General features: G+C 41.3%; 1 protein-coding gene across 5 annotated transcripts in view; it reads right to left on the minus strand.

The window, feature by feature from the left end:
• The window catches only part of SLC41A2 (solute carrier family 41 member 2), a 139347-nt gene extending 121600 nt beyond the window's left edge, over nt 1-17747 (minus strand). For 2 of the 5 annotated variants that reach the window (XM_021922840.2, XM_031650712.1), the window contains exon 1: nt 17625-17747. The gene's annotated coding sequence lies outside the window, so the exon portion shown is untranslated. Of the gene's footprint in view, nt 1-2803; nt 3434-17519 lie in introns of those variants that run through there. The other 3 variants (XM_021922838.2, XM_031650711.1, XM_017946158.3) reach the window with 3 other exon arrangements.
• Between the last annotated feature and the right edge of the window lie 1363 nt (nt 17748-19110).

Consider the following 19110-nt stretch of genomic DNA (forward strand, 5'->3'; position numbering starts at 1 on the left):
AAAATAATTTTTGAAATAAAACCAGACCCAGAGCCACTGATTTTGTTCTCAGAATCACAACCCTCAACTCCAGCCTCCCAAAAAAAATTAATATAAATTTTTAAAGGAATTTTTATTTGGAAGAAGGATACATCAGAAGCAAGCCAATGAATCAACTCAAACACAATCCAGTTAAACGAACTCTTAACTGAGAAAATATTGACAGAATAAATATGCTACGTGTCCAAAGACCTAAGTAGATTGCATAAACAGAGTACAGTTCATTCTATCAGTTAGATTATATCTAGCTCCTATCAAACCAGGTGACTGAAAAGTGAAAAATATCAAATAGTTAATGCATGTGGGGCTTAAAACCTAGATGATGGGTTGATAGGTACAGCAAATCACCATGGCACACGTAAACCTACGTAACAAAACTGCACATTCTGCACATGTCTCCCAGAACTTAAAGTAAAATTAAATTTTAAAAAGTGAAAAATAATTCAATCATTTAACTTGGAATTCTGATTACACTGAGAGCAATGAATAAACAGTTTTTATAATACAGGAACAAACAATTAACAAAAGTATTAGCACTGCTGTCTGAGACAAGTCAACCAGTAGATGGATGGCAAACAAGGTGAATTAGAGAACTCTATTTTGAAGTTGAGAAAGTGCTTTTAAACAACAAAAAAAGAGAGGTATATTTATTTCCCCTACTCTATCTTAAACATTTATTACATGTATCTTATTTTTTAAAAACTACCAAACACTTAATGACTCTCTCTTACAATTGACATGTGGCGGGGCACAGTGACTCACACCTGTAATCCTAGAACTTTGGGAGGCCGAGGCAGGTGGATCGCTTGAGCCAGGGAGTTTGAGACCAGCCTGAGCAACATGGCAGAAACCCAACTCTAAATAAATACAAAAATTAGCCAGGCATGGTGGCGCATGCCTGTATTCTCAGCTACTCCGGAGACTGAGGTGGGACGATCACCTGAGCCTGAGAAGTCAAAGCTGTAGTAAGCCATGATCGTGTCACTGCACTCCAGCCTGGGCTACAGAGTGAGATCTTGTCTCAAAAAAAAAAAAAAAAAAAAAAAAAGGGCTACAGAGTCTCAAAACAAACAAAAAAAAGACACAATTCATAAATGTCCTGCAAATGATTTCAGAGAACTTTACCTCCTCATCACTCAGCACCTCCTCTCCTATACAGTCACGGGAACGTTTATTTAGAAATTACAGCTATAGAAGGCCTTGCTACTTAAAAATAGTATTTTTGCTTTTCTTCAATAAAAATTGAGCCAGCTCTTTTTACTTTAGCAGTGAGGAAACTTACAGCTACATCTGAGACTCAAATTTCATAATTGACTTACTCATCTAATGGTATACTCCTAGTTTTATTTTCTCTGGTACTCTGTAAGTTGTATTATTTATGTTTTATTCTTATGTACTCTATCTTGTTATACAGAGTCAGCTTATAAAAAATACCTACAAGAAATAGTGAGTTCCCTGGCACTTATAAACCTGAAATAGCTAAATTTAGAAACTAAATAACTGCAGTTCATTAGCATTTCAAATGAGTAGAAATTGTTATTCAGGATTCATATAAAAGTATACTTTCATACTTTATCCTTAACACATTTTTATACTCTCACAGTTCAATTTTTAAAATGCAAAACCCACTCTGGGACCAAATTAAAATACACACTTGACTTTGTATAATTAAACTGAAAGTTAAAAGGTTCCAGAATTTTAAGGTGCAGAAAAGATGCCAATGGGTTAAAGTTTAAAAGGAAAAAAAAGCAAAAATCTTCTTTTTAAGAGGAGAGAAAGGCAGAAAGGGAGCCAACGTATCAATGTTTAGAAGAAAAACAAAATTATCTTTTTAAGAAAAGTAAATTATGTTAATCAATCCGGAATCGTCGCTGAGAAAGTTAAAGAAATTCGAAATTGAATACAATGTAGAACAGAGGAGCTTGAAAACACTGGACCCTGGGGCCTCCTCAGCCAATGGATGCCCTGGATTCTCCCCTTCTTAGGACCTCTAGCAGCTATAATATTGTTATTCCTCTTTGGACCCTGTATCTTTAACCTCCTTGTTAAGTTTGTCTCTTCCAGAATCTAAGCTGTAAAGCTACAAATTGTTCTTCAAATGGAGCCCCAGATGCAGTCCATGACTAAGATCTACCCAGGACGCCTGGACCAGCCTGCTAGCCCATGCTCCGATGTTAATGACATTGAAGGCACCTTTCCCAAGGAAATCTCAACAGCACAACCCCTATTATACCCCAATTCAGCAGGAAGCAGCTAGAGCAGTCGTCAGCCAACCTCCCCAACAGCACTTGGGTTTTCCAAGTTGAGAGGGGGAACTGAGAGACAGGACTAGCTGGATTTCCTAGGCCAACTAAGAATCCCTAAGCCTAGGTGGGAAGGTGACTGCATCCACCTTTAAACACAGGGCTTGCAACTTAGCTCACACCCAAACAATCAGGTAGTAAAGAGAGCTCACTAAAATGCTAATTAGGCAAAAACAGGAGGTAAAGAAATAGCCAATCATCTATCACATGAGAGCACAGTGGGAGGGACAACGATCGGGATATAAACCCAGGCAGTCAAGCCAGCAACAGCTACACTCTTTGGGTCCCCTCCCTTTGTATGGGAGCTCTGTTTTCACTCTATTAAATTTTGTAACTGCAGGGAAAAAAAAAAAGTAAAAGAAAAAAATTACTTTCCATCTGTAAGGTTATCATTTTTATTCTACAATCTTAGACCACGAATATCTCATAATTTTCATGGCTATCACATCTTAAATACTTACTTGGAGCACGCATCCACTAAGCGCTTCTCTTTCCCCTATCCCCAGAGAGAAGTAGCACTTTACCATGAACTGGTGGCACTGAAGCACATTACCTCCCATTAGATGATAAAGTGGGCAGCCTCCACACCGAGGTCTTCCTCAGGTGGTGGCCTAACATCACCTTCCCTCTCTGGGACACCTTCGTAATGGCACCTCAAGAGACTAAATTGAGGTTACATAAATCACAGGTACACAGTATCATGTTACTCAATTATCTGGGCATCAAGTTGAAACAATGACCTAACTCTGAGTTCTTTACTCCTGCAATCAAGTTTCTGTTCTACCCTTTAGTCAGGGCTGAGCACTATTTCATTCAAATGGCAGTTTGTGGGTTTGTTTTCAAAAGAACTCTTTTCTGGAGGGTTCTAAGCCCAAAATGAAATTTAGGCTAAAACTATTCTCAAAACCACCCCAAAGACCAATTTAGCTGTCATATAGTGATCTTTGCTCATAAAAATTCCCAACTACCCTTCTTTCCCGGATTATTTAAAAGTGTGTTTCTAATATCCACTGGCATAGAGTTCTCTCCCATTGTTTTAATTTTTTTCATAAAAGTAATATGTATTCAATGTAAAAAGAAAAGGAAAAAAAGAGGTCAGGCATGGTGGCTCATGTCTGTAATCCTAGCACTTTGGGAGGCCAAAGTGGGCAGATCCCCTGAGGTCAGGAGTTTGAGACCAGCCTGGCCAACACGGTGAAACCCTGTCTCTACTAAAAATACAAAAATTTGCCAGGCGTGATGTCGCACACCTGTAATCCCAGCTACTCCAGAGGCTGAGGCAGGAGAATCATTTGAACCCAGGAGGCGAGGCTGCAGTGAGCTGAGATCACACCACTGCACTCCAGTCCGGGCAACAGAGCAAGACTCCATCTCAAAAAAAATAATAAATAAAAATAAAAAATAATGAAAAGAAAAGAAGGCTGGGAACAGTAGCTCACACCTATAATCCCAGCACTTTGAGAGCCCAAGGCGGGGGGATCACAAGGTCAGGAGATTGAGACCATCCTGGCTAACATGGTGGAACTCTGTCTCTACTAAAAATACAAAAAATTAGCCGGGCGTGGTGGCGGGTGTCTGTAGTCCCAGCTACTCAGGAGACTGAGGCAGGAGAATGGCGTGAACGTGGGAGGTGGAGCTTGTAGTGAGCCAAGATCGCACCACTACACTCCAGCATGGGCAACAGAGCAAGACTCCATCTCAAAAAAAAAAAAAAAAAGAAAAGAAAAGAAAAAGAAACAACAAAAGATAAATAAAAACTGTTTACCCTGAAAATCCACCATCCAGAGATAGTCATTGATGACATATTGGTATATATAAATTTATTATATTTTTTCCAAATACACATTTAAAACAAAAATAGGCTCACATTGGACATACTGCTTTCCATCCTGCTTTTTCCATTTCATAACATATCCAAAAAATTTTCTCAATCAACATTCTACAGTTATCTTTAAATAAAAGGTGACAGCCTTCATTCAATTAATACATCCTAAATACTTTCAGACAATTCAGAATTCTGCTATACTCCATTTTTTCATAGCCATAATTCACTTATATCTTATATTGGTTACATACTTGTGAATAAATAACTACAAATGAACCATCAACCTCCAAGGTGAAGCAAGGTGATACACCAAGTCCATGGTGTATTTTCCCTTCAATCCATCATATATAATTCAAAATGAAAATCACGCCAAACAAAACAAGTATAAGAGTCACAAAAAGGTGCAGGGCACAGTGGCTCATGGCTGTAATCCCTGCACTTTGGGAGGCTAAGGCGGGTGGATCACGAGGTCAGGAGATTGAGGCCATCCTGGCTAACATGGTGAAACCCCGTATCTACTAAAAATACAAAAATTAGCCGGGCGTAGTGGCAGGCACTACTCCCAGCTACTCGGGAGGCTGAGGCAGAAGAATGGCGTGAACCCAGGAGGTGAAGCTTGCAGTGAGCTGAGATGGCGCCACTGCACTCCAGCCTGGGCACAGAGACTCCGTCTCAAAAAAAAAAAAAAAAAAAAAAAAAAGAGTCACAAAAAGGTATGATTTTTCCCCATGAATTCTACTTCATTGTTTTTAAAAAATGATAAAACATTAATTTTTTAAAATCTTTTTTGGCAACCCTTTCTAGCGCTCAAACATGCTTCGACTGCATATGAAGCATTGTTCCCAAGGATTGAGAAAGGAATACATTTTTTATTCTAAGAAGTAGCATAGGAGTTTTAAATTCAGGTTATAAAATCCTTAAACAATCAAAATCCCATAACTAAGTTTACAAATTTCAATCAGGCATTTTCTTTTTCTTTCTTTCTTTTTTTTTTTTTTTTTTGGTAGAGATATGGTCTCACGCTGTTGCCCAGGAGCAACAGGATGGAGTGCAGTGGTGTGATCCTGGCTCACTTTTTCCTTGAACTCCTGGGCTCAAGCAATCTTCCCACCTCAGCCTCCCTAGTAACTGGAACTAATCTTTAAAAAGTTTTTGTGGAGACAGTCTCACTACATTGCTCAGGCTGGTCTTGAACTCCTGGCCACAAGCTGTCTTCCCACCTTGGGCTCCCAAAGTGTTGGGTTTACAGGTATGGGCCACCACACCTGGCCCAGGCACATTTTTAAAAAGAGAATACTAACTACTTATTTAAAGTTGTATTATTCATGTGGAATCTTTATGGCAAGTACTTTATGCTATGTTTGAAATTGTACAAAGTTTACTGAGATGTTTGCAATGCTTTCATTTGATGAAATATGACTTGTATTGAGTGATTTTTATGGGGGAATTTCAAGTGACTTATTTGTCAAATCTTTACACTTCAATTACGAGAGACAATCTGCTTCCAAAAACTAACTGTCAAGAAGTGTCAACACAATAATGATAATAAGAGCAATTAAGAGCTAGGGCTTCAGAGTCAAACTGGCTTACATCCCGACTTTCACAAACGGTGGGACCTATGCCTCCATACCTCAGTTTTCTCATGTAAATACATCTCCTTCACTGGTTTATTGTGGGGATTAAATGACTTAATACATATAAAGTGCTTAGAACAGACTTCAATAAATGTTAGCTAATATTATTATTATTCATCACTATTATTACACATTTTCATAAAAGGCTCAAAATTTAACTTCCCACCTCTTTCTCTTCTTACTAATGAAATATACGTCATACAATCACAAAAATGTTGTACATTACTGTACTGAATTGCTGGCTTTTAATTTATTTTTATCTTTTTTTTTTTTTTTTTTTTTGAGACAGAGTTTCACTCTGTTGCTGAGGCTGGAGTGCAGCAGTGCGATCTCGGCTCACTGCAACCTCCACCTCCTGGGTTCAAGAAATTCTTCTGCCTCAGCCTCCTGAGTAGCTGGGGCCACAGGTGTGCACCACCATGCTCGGCTAATTTTTTTCTTTTTTGTTTTTTTTAGTAGAGACGGGGTTTCACTGTGTTAGCCAGGATGGTCTCGATCTCCTGACCTCGTGATCCGCCCGTCTCGGCCTCCCAAAGTGCTGGGATTACAGGCTTGAGCCACCGCGCCCGGCCTAATTTTTATCTTTTTAGTAGAGACGAAGTTTCACCATGTTGGCCAGGCTGGTCAGGAACTCCTGACCTCAGGTCCACCTGCCTCAGCCTCCCAAAGTGCTGGGATTCCAGGTGTGAGCCACCATGCCTGGCCACTGGCTTTTAATTTTAACATAAACTGTTTTGTTCTAATTTTCTATTAAAAAATCAACTGGATTTTAGTATTTATATTTTATATAACATTCTATTTTTCATTAAACTGCCAGTATATTTTTAAATTACATACATATTTTACATATATATGTGTGTGTGCACTGACGAATATAAATACATACTAAACAGTACATATATATACCAAAAAGTACGAGTCTTCAGGGAATCACAATGTTTTAAAAGGAAAAAAAGACAATGAAAGTTGGATTAGGAACTAGCCCTAATACTGTTTTTTTTAATCTAAATATCATATCTCACATATATTTTAATTCACAAAAGACATCTGGGCCGGGCGCGGTGGCTCAAGCCTGTAATCCCAGCACTTTGGGAGGCCGAGACGGGCGGATCACGAGGTCAGGAGATCGAGACCATCCTGGCTAACATGGTGAAACCCCGTCTCTACTAAAAATACAAAAAAAAACTAGCCGGGCGAGGTGGCAGGCGCCTGTAGTCCCAGCTACTCGGGAGGCTGAGGCAGGAGAATGGCGTAAACCCGGGAGGCGGAGCTTGCAGTGAGCTGAGATCCGGCCACTGCACTCCAGCCTGGGCGACAGAGCGAGACTCCGTCTCAAAAAAAAAAAAATAAAAATAAAAAAATAAACCAGATTATCTTAACTCACACAATAAGGGTTATCCTGGGCTAATGAACTAAGTCTACTCAACCAGAACTCATGAAAGCATTAGAATCCACCATGAGTTTGCCTGGGGTCATTTTGAAACTCCACTAATCTAGAAATGTGACAACACAGTTTGCTGACTTTTCTCTGAAATAATTAAAATTGTTGTTATGGAAATTCTTTATTGTTTCTTATCTAAAAGACAGGTGAATGTAGCAGATAAAATGTAGCAGCTGAGCTTTTGGGAGCTAGGGATCCCTAAAAATTTTGCTTTCTTTGTCATATTTATAACAGTAGCCCTTTGTTAAGTCCCAGTAGAATACATTGGATAATGATGAAAAAAATGTTTATTTCTCCAGGAAGTAGTCCTTTGGCCTAATTTGCTTACTATATCATTTACACTTACCAGGAATATGAATAGCTTATCAAAATGCCACGCTCAGACTAAAAAAGCACTGCTCCAAAGAACTAAACTCTAATCAATAAGTCCTACAAAATATGTAAAAACTTAAACCTAAAGGAAAGGAGATCACCCATTCTATCTACATCAACACTACTTAAAGCAAAAAGAATCGGTTTCTCTTATATATACTGACCTCATTTTATCTTTTGTGAAAAACCTAGAAGATAGGTATATTCATCCTTTACAGTTTACAAAACTGCATCTCAGAGAGGTTAGATAATATGCCCAAAGTTACAACGTTAGTAAGATAAAGACACAGGACTTGAGTTCATGACTTTCTGACTAACCAGTTAATGATAAGGAAGCCACTGCAGATATTTCTCTGTGTTCTAATCCTCCAGCAACAGTGTACGCAGCCATGGGCACGAGGATGATAGAACCAAGGTGTATCATCAGTGTTCCCTCTCAGCTCCTTTCATGCCCAACACTGGAACCCAGTAAACTGGATTCAAGTTATTTTTGAACACAATTTATTGCTCAAGAATGGAAATAGCTCCTTCCCAGGTTTCACCTCTGATTCATAAGTGAACTATCTCTGCACTATCTTCTGTTACTCAATAAATGAACAAATATGGCTGGGCACGGTGGCTCACGCCTGTAATCCCAGGACTTTGGGAGGCCGAGGTAGGCGGATCACCTGAGGTTGGAAGTTCAAGACCAGCCTGACCAACATGGAGAAACCCTGTCTCTGCTAAAAATACAAAATTAGCTGGGCATGGTGGCGCAAACCTGTAGTCCCAGCTACTCGGGAGGCTGAGACAGAAGAACTGCTTGAACCCAGGAGGCAGAGGTTGCGGTGAGCCAAGATCGCACCATTGCATTCCAGCCTGGGTAACAAGAGACAAATTTCATCTCAAACAAATAAATAAATAAATAAAATGAACAAATATTTTCTGAAGATCCAGAAAAGTAATCATATCATAAATTGCCTTGTTTATAAGTACCAATATAAAACAGTGTGGAAGAAATAAGAGACCACTTAAAACTTTAGTACCTGCTGCCGGAATGCTCTTGCTTTATAACACATTATTTCACCTATTTACATTAAGATCATCCTTTATTAGTCTATGAGCTTTTGCTACAAAACTCTGCATATTACCTACACAGTATTGGACAAAATGTAAGTGTTCACCAACTACAAGCTGAAAGGAGGAATGAACAAAATGATGGTGAGCTAAACTTTTTTTTTTTTTTAAGACAGAGTTTCGCTCTTGTTTCCCGGGGTGGAATGCAATGGCGCAACCTCGGCTCACCACAATCTCTGCCTCCTGGGTTCAAGCAATTCTCCTGCCTCAGCCTCCTGAGTAGCTGGGATTACAGGCATGCGCCACCACGCCTGGCTAATACTGTATTTTTAGTAGGGACGAGGCTTCTCCATGTTGGGCAGGCTGGTCTCAAACTCCCGACCTCAGGTGATCCGCCTACTTCAGCCTCCCAAAGTCCTGGGATTACAGGCGTGAGCCACCGTGCCTGGCTGGTACACTGAACCTTTAAGAAAAGGTAAGATTTAGAGAAATTGGCTGGGCGCGGTGGCTCAAGCCTGTAATCCCAGCACTTTGGGAGGCCGAGACAGGAGAATGGCGCGAACCCGGGAGGCGGAGCTTGCAGTGAGCGGAGATCTGGCCACTGCACTCCAGCCTGGGCGACAGAGCGAGACTCCGTCTCAAAAACAAAACAAAAAAAAACAAAAAAAAAAAAAAAAAAAAAAAAAGATTTAGAGAAATTGAGGGGAGGCTGGGAGGGGAGAGACGGAAAAGTGCCTTTCAATGAGGTGAACGGTAATCAGGCAGAAAATGATGGGAAAATGGGAAGATATGAAGAGAAGATTCAATATGACCAAGCAGCAAAATGAGAAACTTGGGGAAGACATGGAATGCCTGACTAGGGGGCTTAGGACTTTGTTTTCTAAATTAGGACAGTTGTTTTTAAACTTCCATTTATTCATTGATTTTAATTTTGAGACAGGGGCTCTGATATGCTTTGGTTGTGTCCCCACCCAAATCTGATCTTGAATTGTAATCCCCATAATCCCCACGTGTCCAGAAAGAGACCTGGACGGAGGTAGTCGGATCATGGGGGTGGATTCCCCCACGCTGTTCTCGTGAAAGTGTGTGAGTTCTCATGAGATCTGATGGTTTTATAAGGGACTGTTCTGCCTTCGCTCCTCACACTTTTCTCTCTCTTGTTGCCATGTAAAGAAGGCCCTTGCTTCCCCTTTGCCTTCCACCACGACTATGAGTTTCCTGAGGCCTCCGCATGCAGAACTGTGAGTCAATTAAACCTCTTTCCTTCATAAATTAGCCAGTCTTGGGTATTTCTTTATAGCACTGTGAGAATGAACACAGTCTCACTACTTTTCCCAGGGTGGGTCACGAACTCCTGAACTCAAGCCATCCTCCCACCTCAGTCTCCTGAGGTAGTTGGGACTACAGGAACTGTGGTTGGCTAAACCTTTATTTTCAATGCAGAGGAACCCTTTATTTAAATTAAACCCTATGTGAAATCCTAACAAATAAAACAGTTTTGTAAAAGCAAAGTAGTACCCATTGAAGCACCCTGGTTTCCAACCACTGGGTCCCCATGTTATCCAACTTGAGAAGACCCTGAAACTCCTCCTCACAGTTTAAAAACCACTGGATTAGAAAAAGATCTGCAAGGCAAATACCAAAGTGCTCAAAGCATTTACCTCTAAGGAACTGGGTATGCCTAGATTGAAGTGGCTGGGGGAGGGGTAAGCAGTAATATAAGCAAGATTGAAATACCATTTTCACTTTTTTTGATTCTGCATATTTTTATATTATTTGAACTTCTCTTTAAATTGAGTACTTTTTACTTTTTGATTTAAAAAGTAATTAACAGGAAGAAACTACTGCTCTATAAAAGAATTTTTAACGGTTAAACTTTTTCAAATGGATTGCCATATTTTAGTAAATAATTTCCCTATAGCAGGACATTATTTGGCTAAATTACATTGCAATGAAAATGAATATCTCTGTGCCTAATACTTTCCCACATTTAGAGTTATTTCCTTAGGAGAAATTTATACAAGTTAACAGTTTCCATTTAGTTCTACAATGTACTGCTTAAAATAAGACTCTGAGGAATATAAAAAGATAAAATTCTCTGAGTGCTTTTTAAAAGCCATCCCATATTAGCAAAATTTGATTTTGGCATTCCAGTTTAAGATACATAAACCCTAACTTAAAAATTAATGAGCAAAATTTTCACAAATCAAAAATTTAGTAAGATAAATTGAATCAGAACTGAAATTTCCTTATCTTTCATGAACTTTTCATAACTTATTTTACCACTGATCAGAACCAAACACTGAAAGAATTCTTCCTTTATGGTTGGGTTTCACAATTTACTTCTGTGAAGTCATAATACTGTGACAGAAGAATCATTCATTCTCTGGCAACAAACTGACATCATTAAATTCTTATTTGTAAATTCTTTAGGCTATATGGATGTTCTATTTTCATTTGTAAGAACAAAATCTATTTACCGTTGACTCTTCATTAAGCTCATATGATTGATATATTTTCATCCATTTAGGTTGGTGCATAAGTAATTGCAGTTTTTGTCATTACTTTTAATTGCAAAAACTGCAATTACTTTTGCACCAACCTAATAATTTATTCCTTTTGTCCTTAGCCATTTTTCTAAAACTGCCTTTGGGTGAGTGCTCAGAGAATGCCTCTAAATTTGAACAAAACAGAAATGGTTTCTGGATTGGCTGCTCCTGTGAGCAATCTGTGTCACTGCCCTGTACTCCCTGGGAGAAGAAACATCAAAACCACAATGTTCATTGTCCTTTTTATTATCTCTACTACTGTTTCGATATAAGAATGACCTTTGTTAAATTATCTTTTAATAAATGTATGCAATTCTATCACTAAGATGATTTCAACTGAGAAAAAAAATTTGAATGAAAACTTTTTCTTTGTCCCAAAGCAGACATTACTAGAAACAGCAACGTCATGTCTACTACTGCATAACGTTCTTCATATTAAAGGTAGTTAGACTCTATCAACGAAGATTTGCTTAGTCTCTATGGTGAGCCAGGCACTATACTAGTTGCCAGAGAAATCTGTTCTCACAGACCTTTTGGTCTTGGTGCAAAGGTACTTAGGCAAACGAATCTTTATGAACTGGGAGATTCCAATAACAAAAACAGTAGGAAGATTTTTTACAAGAAATAGATTGGAACCAGGTTTTGGAATACCTGTAATGCTGGGCCAATGAATTTGAAATTTACATTCGAGTTAAGAAAGACCAGGTACTCAAAGAGATCTTTTTCTAAAGATCTCTAATCAGCCCCCATTAGAACTTTTCAATAGCTTGTTATTTCCACTAATATAAATCCAAATTCTTTAACAACATTAACTAAATCCTGCATAAACACCCCTACTTACTCCTACAATCCAGTAAGTATCTGAGTGACACACCCTGATTTTCTACTGTATTTCTTTAAAAAAAAAAAAATCTGGATTACAACTCACTAATTTGCTTCCACAATCTACTAGTAGGTGCCTGCAGTTAAAGAAAAAAATATGTCACTTTAGTGTACCACATTCGCACACCTCTTGGCCTTTCCACATGTTCTTTTTGCTCAAAACACTTTTGGTCAACCTCACTCTTCCCTTTTACCTAGCTACTTCCTATTCAACTTAAGATCTCAGCTCTTAAACATCATGTCCCTGGCCCTCATAGATAAGTTCCCCTTCTTCTGTCGTTCCAAAGCACTCTACACTTAACCAATGCTTATTATGCTTTATTGTAATGGAACTTGTACTAATTGTTTTTCTAGGTAGTAAACTAGAGCAAGGACCCATTCTTGTTCATCACAGAATCCCAAAGCCTAGCCCAGTGCCTGTTATGTATTAGACATTCCATAAATATTTAACCAGTACTGGTAAAACAAGGAAATATACTTGAATAATCTATATATTTAACCACACAGTAAAATAATCACTCAAAAGTTTCTAAGAGATTTAGCTATTTCCAAGGAAAATATATAGTCAGTTCATTTTTATAAATGGTGAATTAGTTCCTAGGCTAGCCTACAAAACACTATTTTCCATAACATACTTAACTATGAGAGGATGGCTGTTTACTTCTCTCTGCAATGACAACAGAACTTGCACTCCTCTAAGTAGGAGAAAACAAGATTAAAGGAACAATTTTCTTTCTCTCCACCCCCATCACTGGTTCCTCCCGCAGGAAAGTGACTTATCTAATTGCTAGGATAGGTATAAAGGTCAACTTTTCAGACAGGCTCCACCCCTGAGCTCTCACTGGCTCTCTTGGACTTGCTGTGCCCTCAAGGACAGAAAGTTTTCCTTTCCATTGTAACTCCTACAAGATAAGCTCCTTAGGACAGGACTTTCCCTTCCATTTCCTGGTGCAACAGTTTCATCTGGGTAGGTAAATTAAGAAAGAACAGTAAGCATGGGTCTAAGCTCAGTTCCCCAGTCTAGCTTTATCAGAAATGAAAATTACACTACTATTTTAATAGTATTTAAATCCTCATCTGGCTTGAGTCTGATCTCAATTTGACTAGAATCTGGAGAGAAAAGGGGTGTAACTAGCACACTTGAAAGCTTCAACACGAACAACAGTAATCCCAGTCTGATTTCCGGGTCCTAGAACAGTTAGCATGGAGAAGCAGGCGGGCAAAAGGGAAGAGGGATCAAATGAAGGAAAAGGTTCCCACTTTTCCTATTCAGACATTTTTCTTGGGCAAAAATGTCTAAATAAATCGAATCTGTCTTTATATCCTACAACCTTTCCTTCCAAATTGTTTCAGTCTTGCTTTTCTTTTCTCATGTTTCAGATCCCTCACGCTATCTGAAGCTTTCCATTTTTAACATCCTCACTTTCAGAAATAGGGCAAATTTTGCCCAAAATTCCAAAATGTTCCATGATCCCATAATACTTACATCTCCTATCCCTCCTCAAATCAAAACTCCCACTTCCTTAGTGTAGCTAACCAAGAAGAAAGCAATCTGATTAAATCTATTCACATTAAAATAGAGTAACTGACAGTTCTAGTCATTTACATCTAAATAGTTCTATATTTGTTATTTTTAAGCTAAATAAATCTAACTACAGTACGTTCAGAGAGAAGAAAAGAGGTCTCTACCCTCATCTACCATAAAAGAGACAGGTCAGCTGTGACCATCACTTCTCAGGGATATCTCCATGTCGTTTCCCAATTGTCACTGCCCTCTACTTTCAGTCCTTCCCAATAAGAGCCACTAAAAACTCCAGGAGGCAGAGAAGGACAATTTGGGAAAACATCTGTAGCTGCAGGATATTTGTACATCATTGAGTAAGTTGGTAACAATCAATATTAGGTTGGATAGTTGATATTTTCAATATGTTTGATAATAATTTCATTAGTTAAAACAAAGTGGAAACACATTTTGGGTTATAAACCTGAAATTACCAGCCTCATTCTTCTAAATAAAGGCAGGGGCATAAAAGGGTTAATTTGTACATCTATCATTTTGTCCTGTATAGGTTGATGAGCAGAGTAAGGCTGTGCTTCACATGCTTTTTATCAGTTGCTTACCTATTATTTCCATTGGAAAACCTTTACTTGTATTTCCATAAAGTTTTGGAAATTGGGAAGTATACTTTTAAACAATGACAAAGATTCTTTTCTTGACGAAATTTTACTCAGGCCCCTGAACCTTCTCCTAGGCCCATCTGCACGCTTCCTTGTAAAATGCGGTTTTATCAAAGAACCTTGCTAAGTCAGTTTAGCAAGAGCCCCTGACTCTTGGCCCTCGCTTTTTTTTTTTTTTTTTTCCTCGAGTTGAGACAAAGTTTTGCTCCGTCACCCCAGGCTGGAGTGCAGTGACGTGATCTCAGCTCACTACAACCTCCACCGCCTCCTGGGTTCAAGCAATTCTCCTGCCTCAGCCTTCCGAGTAGCAGAGATTACAGGCGCCCGCTACCACACCAGGCTAATTTTTTATTTTTAGTAGAGACAGGGTTTCACCGTGTTGGCCAGTCTGGTCTAGCACTCCCAACCTCAGGTGATCAGCCCGCCTCGGCCTCCCAAAGTGCTGGGATTAGAAGCATGAACCACTGCACCCAGCCGGCCCTGGCTTTCTGATTACCCTTGCTACCTGATTAACCTCACAATCTGATTAGGTTCCTCATCTTCCACTGTCCCCCAGGTGGTGTCTGATCACTCTGGCCTCTCTTCAGCAAGAATCCTGTTAGGTTGGTTTGGTCTGAATATCCATTACCCCCGATGTTTCCTCTCAGTACTTTTCTGTCCACTGACCATAACACTGCTCCTTGGCTATAAATTCCCATTTGCCCATGCCATATTCAGAATTGAGCCTAGTCTTCCTCCCACACTGCAAAATCTCATTCCATGGTCCCCTCACCTATCACAGTCGTCCTGAATAGACTTCTTTACCACGCTTTAACAAGTATCATTGGATAACTTTTTTCTTTAACAACAATCATATTAGATCAGTGGAAAATTGAATTCCTGGGAGGTAACATCAGGTCTTTTTAGGTGTTTTTTGCTATGAAAGACCTGATGGTGAATTTGTGTGCACTCAGAAATTAACCATGAAATAAGCACAGCAGCATTCATTTAGCTGTAAGTGGCTCTTAACCTTTGTGCCATCAAAAATAGTTATTTACCACCCACACGTGAACATAATTGTAATAAAAACTACACTGCACAAACTTAAGAAAACAAGATTCTCCACTTTACTGAGAAGTTAAACATATAAAAATTTGAGTAATTTGTTCTTGCCATTTATTGTTAGTTTGTTCAGCTGGCCACCAATATAAATTACTTGCAATTAAAGTGATAACAGGGATTTTCAAATTGAGCATAGAATATATGAAAGTACCAATTAAGGGTGGTCTCTCTTGACTCCAGTCAGGAATATGCCTTCTGTAGCCTTGCTCAAAACACCAGGGCAGTAAATGTAAAGGGGCAGTAAGATGTCCAAGAATGAACAGGTAGGGTATTCTTACAGACTGAAGTGGCACTTATTCAACCTTTACCCAATAGTAAGCATTAAATTTTTCAGTATCAGATTGGCTGGATTTTTTTCAAGTCAGTGCCAGTATCCAAACCTATTAATAGAATTTTTTTCCATAAAGGAACAATAAAACTCAATAAAAAGTGAAGCAACCCAGACTGACCGCGGTGGCTTATGCCTGTAATCCCGGCACTTTGGGAAGCCGAGGTGGGCAGATCACCTGAATTCAGGAGTTGGAGACCAACCTGGCCAACATGGTGAAACCATGTCTCTACTAAAAATACAAAAATTAGCCAGGCAAAGTGGTGCATGCCTGTAGTCCCAGCTACTCGGGAGGCTGAGGTAGGAGAATCGCTTGAACCCCGGAGGTGGAGGTTGCAGTGAGCCAAGATTGCACCACTGCACTCCAGCCTGGGTGACAGACTGAGAGTCTCCAAAATAAATAAATAAATAAATAAGTAAATAAAAAGAAAAAGCCAAGCAACCCAATTAAAATATGGGTAAAAGATATGAACAGACATTTTCTCCAAAGAAAATATATGAATGGCCAATAAGCACATGAAAAGATGCTCAGCATCTCCATTCATTAGACAAATGCAAATCAAAACCACAAAGAGATACCATTCCACACTCACTAAGATGGCTATAATAAAAAATAACCAGTAAAAAGTAACAAGCCTTGGGGAAGATGTGAAGAAATTGGAACCCTCATACACTGCTTGGTGGGAATGTAAAATGGTACAGCTGCTTTGCTTGGCAGTTCCTCAAAAAGTTAAACACAGAGCAATTGCCCTCCTAGGTATATACCCAAGAGCACTGAAAACACATGTCCACAAAAACCTGTACACAAATGTGCATAGCAGCATTACACACAATGGCCAAAAACTGGAAACAACCCAAATGTTCACTAACTGATGAATAAACAAATGTGGTACACTGATACAACAATATTAATATGCTAAAAAGTAAAGTACTGATACATACTACAACATGAGTGAAACTTGAACACATTACGGTATGTGAAAGACGCCAGACCAAAAAGCCACATATTGTACGCTTCCATTTATATGAGATTTCCACAACAGGCAAACCCACAGAAACAGCAAGTAGATTAGTGGTGGCTAGTGGGGTGGGGTCAAGGGGAAATGAGGAGTGACTACTAAGAGAGACAGGGTTTCTTTTGGGGATGATGATCTGGATAGTGGTCATATTTGGAAAACTTTGTGAATATATTAAAAGCCACACTTTAGAAGAATGAGTTTTATGGCATGTGATGTACATCTCAATTTACAAATTGTCCACTACAAAAAAAGATGACATATATACGTAATATACATATCAATGTATATAGGTAGCACATACATATGTGTCATCTCTCTCTATAAATGAGCATTTGGGCTTTTAAAATTGAGATATCCTCCATATACATAAAGAGAAGAATGAAAGAACAGCGTGACGGGGCCCTCGCGGAGCCCTGAACAGGCATATGGGGTGTGCCCGAGCCAGCCTCGCAGCATCTCCATCCCAGCTCACCTTCAGCCATCACTCAGTCAACCACCCGCCGCCTGCCCCTGCCTTGGGCGCCCGAGACCGCTCATCCGCGGCGGCCGCGGAGCAGCTCCCCATCGCCCGATGTGGGGCAGGCGCGGGGGCCTTGGCTCGGGCGCTACCCGGCGGCCCCGGGAGGCGTCCGCAGGGGGCACGGCGACTCGGGCGGGACCGCTCCCACCGCTCCCCGCGCCCCCGCCGCCGGGTCCCGAGCCCAGGCCTCTCGGCCCCACCTCCCTCCTGCACCTGGGATGCGCCCGAACGCGGTGCAGCGGCTGAAGCCGAGACTTCCCCTCCACGGTCACCTGTGCCGGAGCGCGGCGGCGGCAGCGGCCGGTGTGAGGAGAAGGGTCCCTGTCTCCTCAGACCGGACCGAGACACCCGGGGCGGGGGATGGAAGGGGCATTCACCTAGTCCCCAGCACCGGTGGTGGCGGGGAGGACAGCGGCTCCCAGCCCACGGCTCCTTCCTGCTCCCGCGCCTCCTCGGTCGGCGGCGTCTCCGAGCTGACAGCCCGGCCGCTGGCGCCCGCGGCCCCCTGACTCCCTGCCGCCCCGCCCCCGCGCGGCAGTCCCGCGCAAGCGCAGCCGCGCCGCCGCCGGGGAAGCCCGGGCCTTGGTGATGTGGCCCGCGGGGCGGCAATCTGGAGCGACAGCGCCGCCCCGCCCGGACCCCGGCCGCGCCCTGGCAGACAGCTGTCGGGAACGGGGGCGCTGGACGACGGCGAGGGGGCAGTTTTCTGGGGATCCTGCCCAGGAGAGAAGGGCTGTGGCGTCCTTCGGCAGCCCTCTTCCCCACCAGCCCACGCACGCCCACTTCACCGCCTGCTCCAAGGTCCGAACCCCCGAATCCATGACTCATGATTTCTCTTCTCAGACCAGCGGCCTGTTTTTGGCTGAGGTCACATTTCTTGCAGACAGGGCTTAAAACCGAAGCACGTGTCTTTCGGCCCGGCAGCGCATAGTGTGGGCAGTGCAGGAGCCGAGAAGGGCAGGGACCACCGCCGAAGGGGTGAGGTTTAGGGCAGCCCCGTAGCACCCTCCCCGTGCCAGGCAGGTGTAGGCGCCAAGCACACGGGGCGCTGAGGAGTTGGCTGGGGTGCCAGGCTTTTCAAGTTTCCCCACACTTGCTTTTAAACCTAGATCAAACTGATCCAAAGTCTGCAGGTAAATCCAAGAGCTCATTTATTTTATTTACAAAACTATTTATTGAGCATCTACTGTGTATGATTCAGGGAATGAGACACACCCCAGGGATACTACAGTGAACAAAAGCAAGGTGTTGGTACGAAGCCTGTTACTTTACAAATTACACAGCTATTGCTAGGATTGGTGGCTCATGCCTGTAACTTCAACACTTTGGGAGGACCAGGCGAGAGGATCGCTTGAGGCCAGGAATTTTGAGACCAGCCTGGGTAAACACAGAGAGACCCGAAGTAGCTAGGAGACTGAGGTAGGAGGATCGCTTGAGCCCAGGAGTTCAAGGCTGCAGGGGGCTGTGATCACATCAGTGCACTCCAGTCTGGGACACAGAGTGAGACCTTGTCTCTAAAACAACTCAAAATGACACAGCTAATGATACTCTTTTCCTCAAATCAAAGCCTCTACCAATTCCAACCCACACCAGTGATTTAGTAGCAGCTTTTTCTGGTGCTGAAGGACACCGGCATACATGTATCCAGGTTTTGTTTTTTGTTTTTTGTTTTTTGTTGTTGTTTTTTTTCCCCCCTTATCCTTTGCAATCAGACTCTGAGCTTTAACCTTCACCTTCAGGGTGAAGGGTGCGTCCGTATCACTCTTGGCCATCTGCAGTCATGCTTTTTATAATGGTTCATCCTGGTGTTCCTCACCACCTAAAAATGAAAGTATAATTGCAAGGAATATGGAAAAGCAATGT

This window comes from Papio anubis, chromosome 9 (assembly GCF_008728515.1).
Source record: "Papio anubis isolate 15944 chromosome 9, Panubis1.0, whole genome shotgun sequence".
Classification (NCBI taxonomy): domain Eukaryota; kingdom Metazoa; phylum Chordata; class Mammalia; order Primates; family Cercopithecidae; genus Papio; species Papio anubis.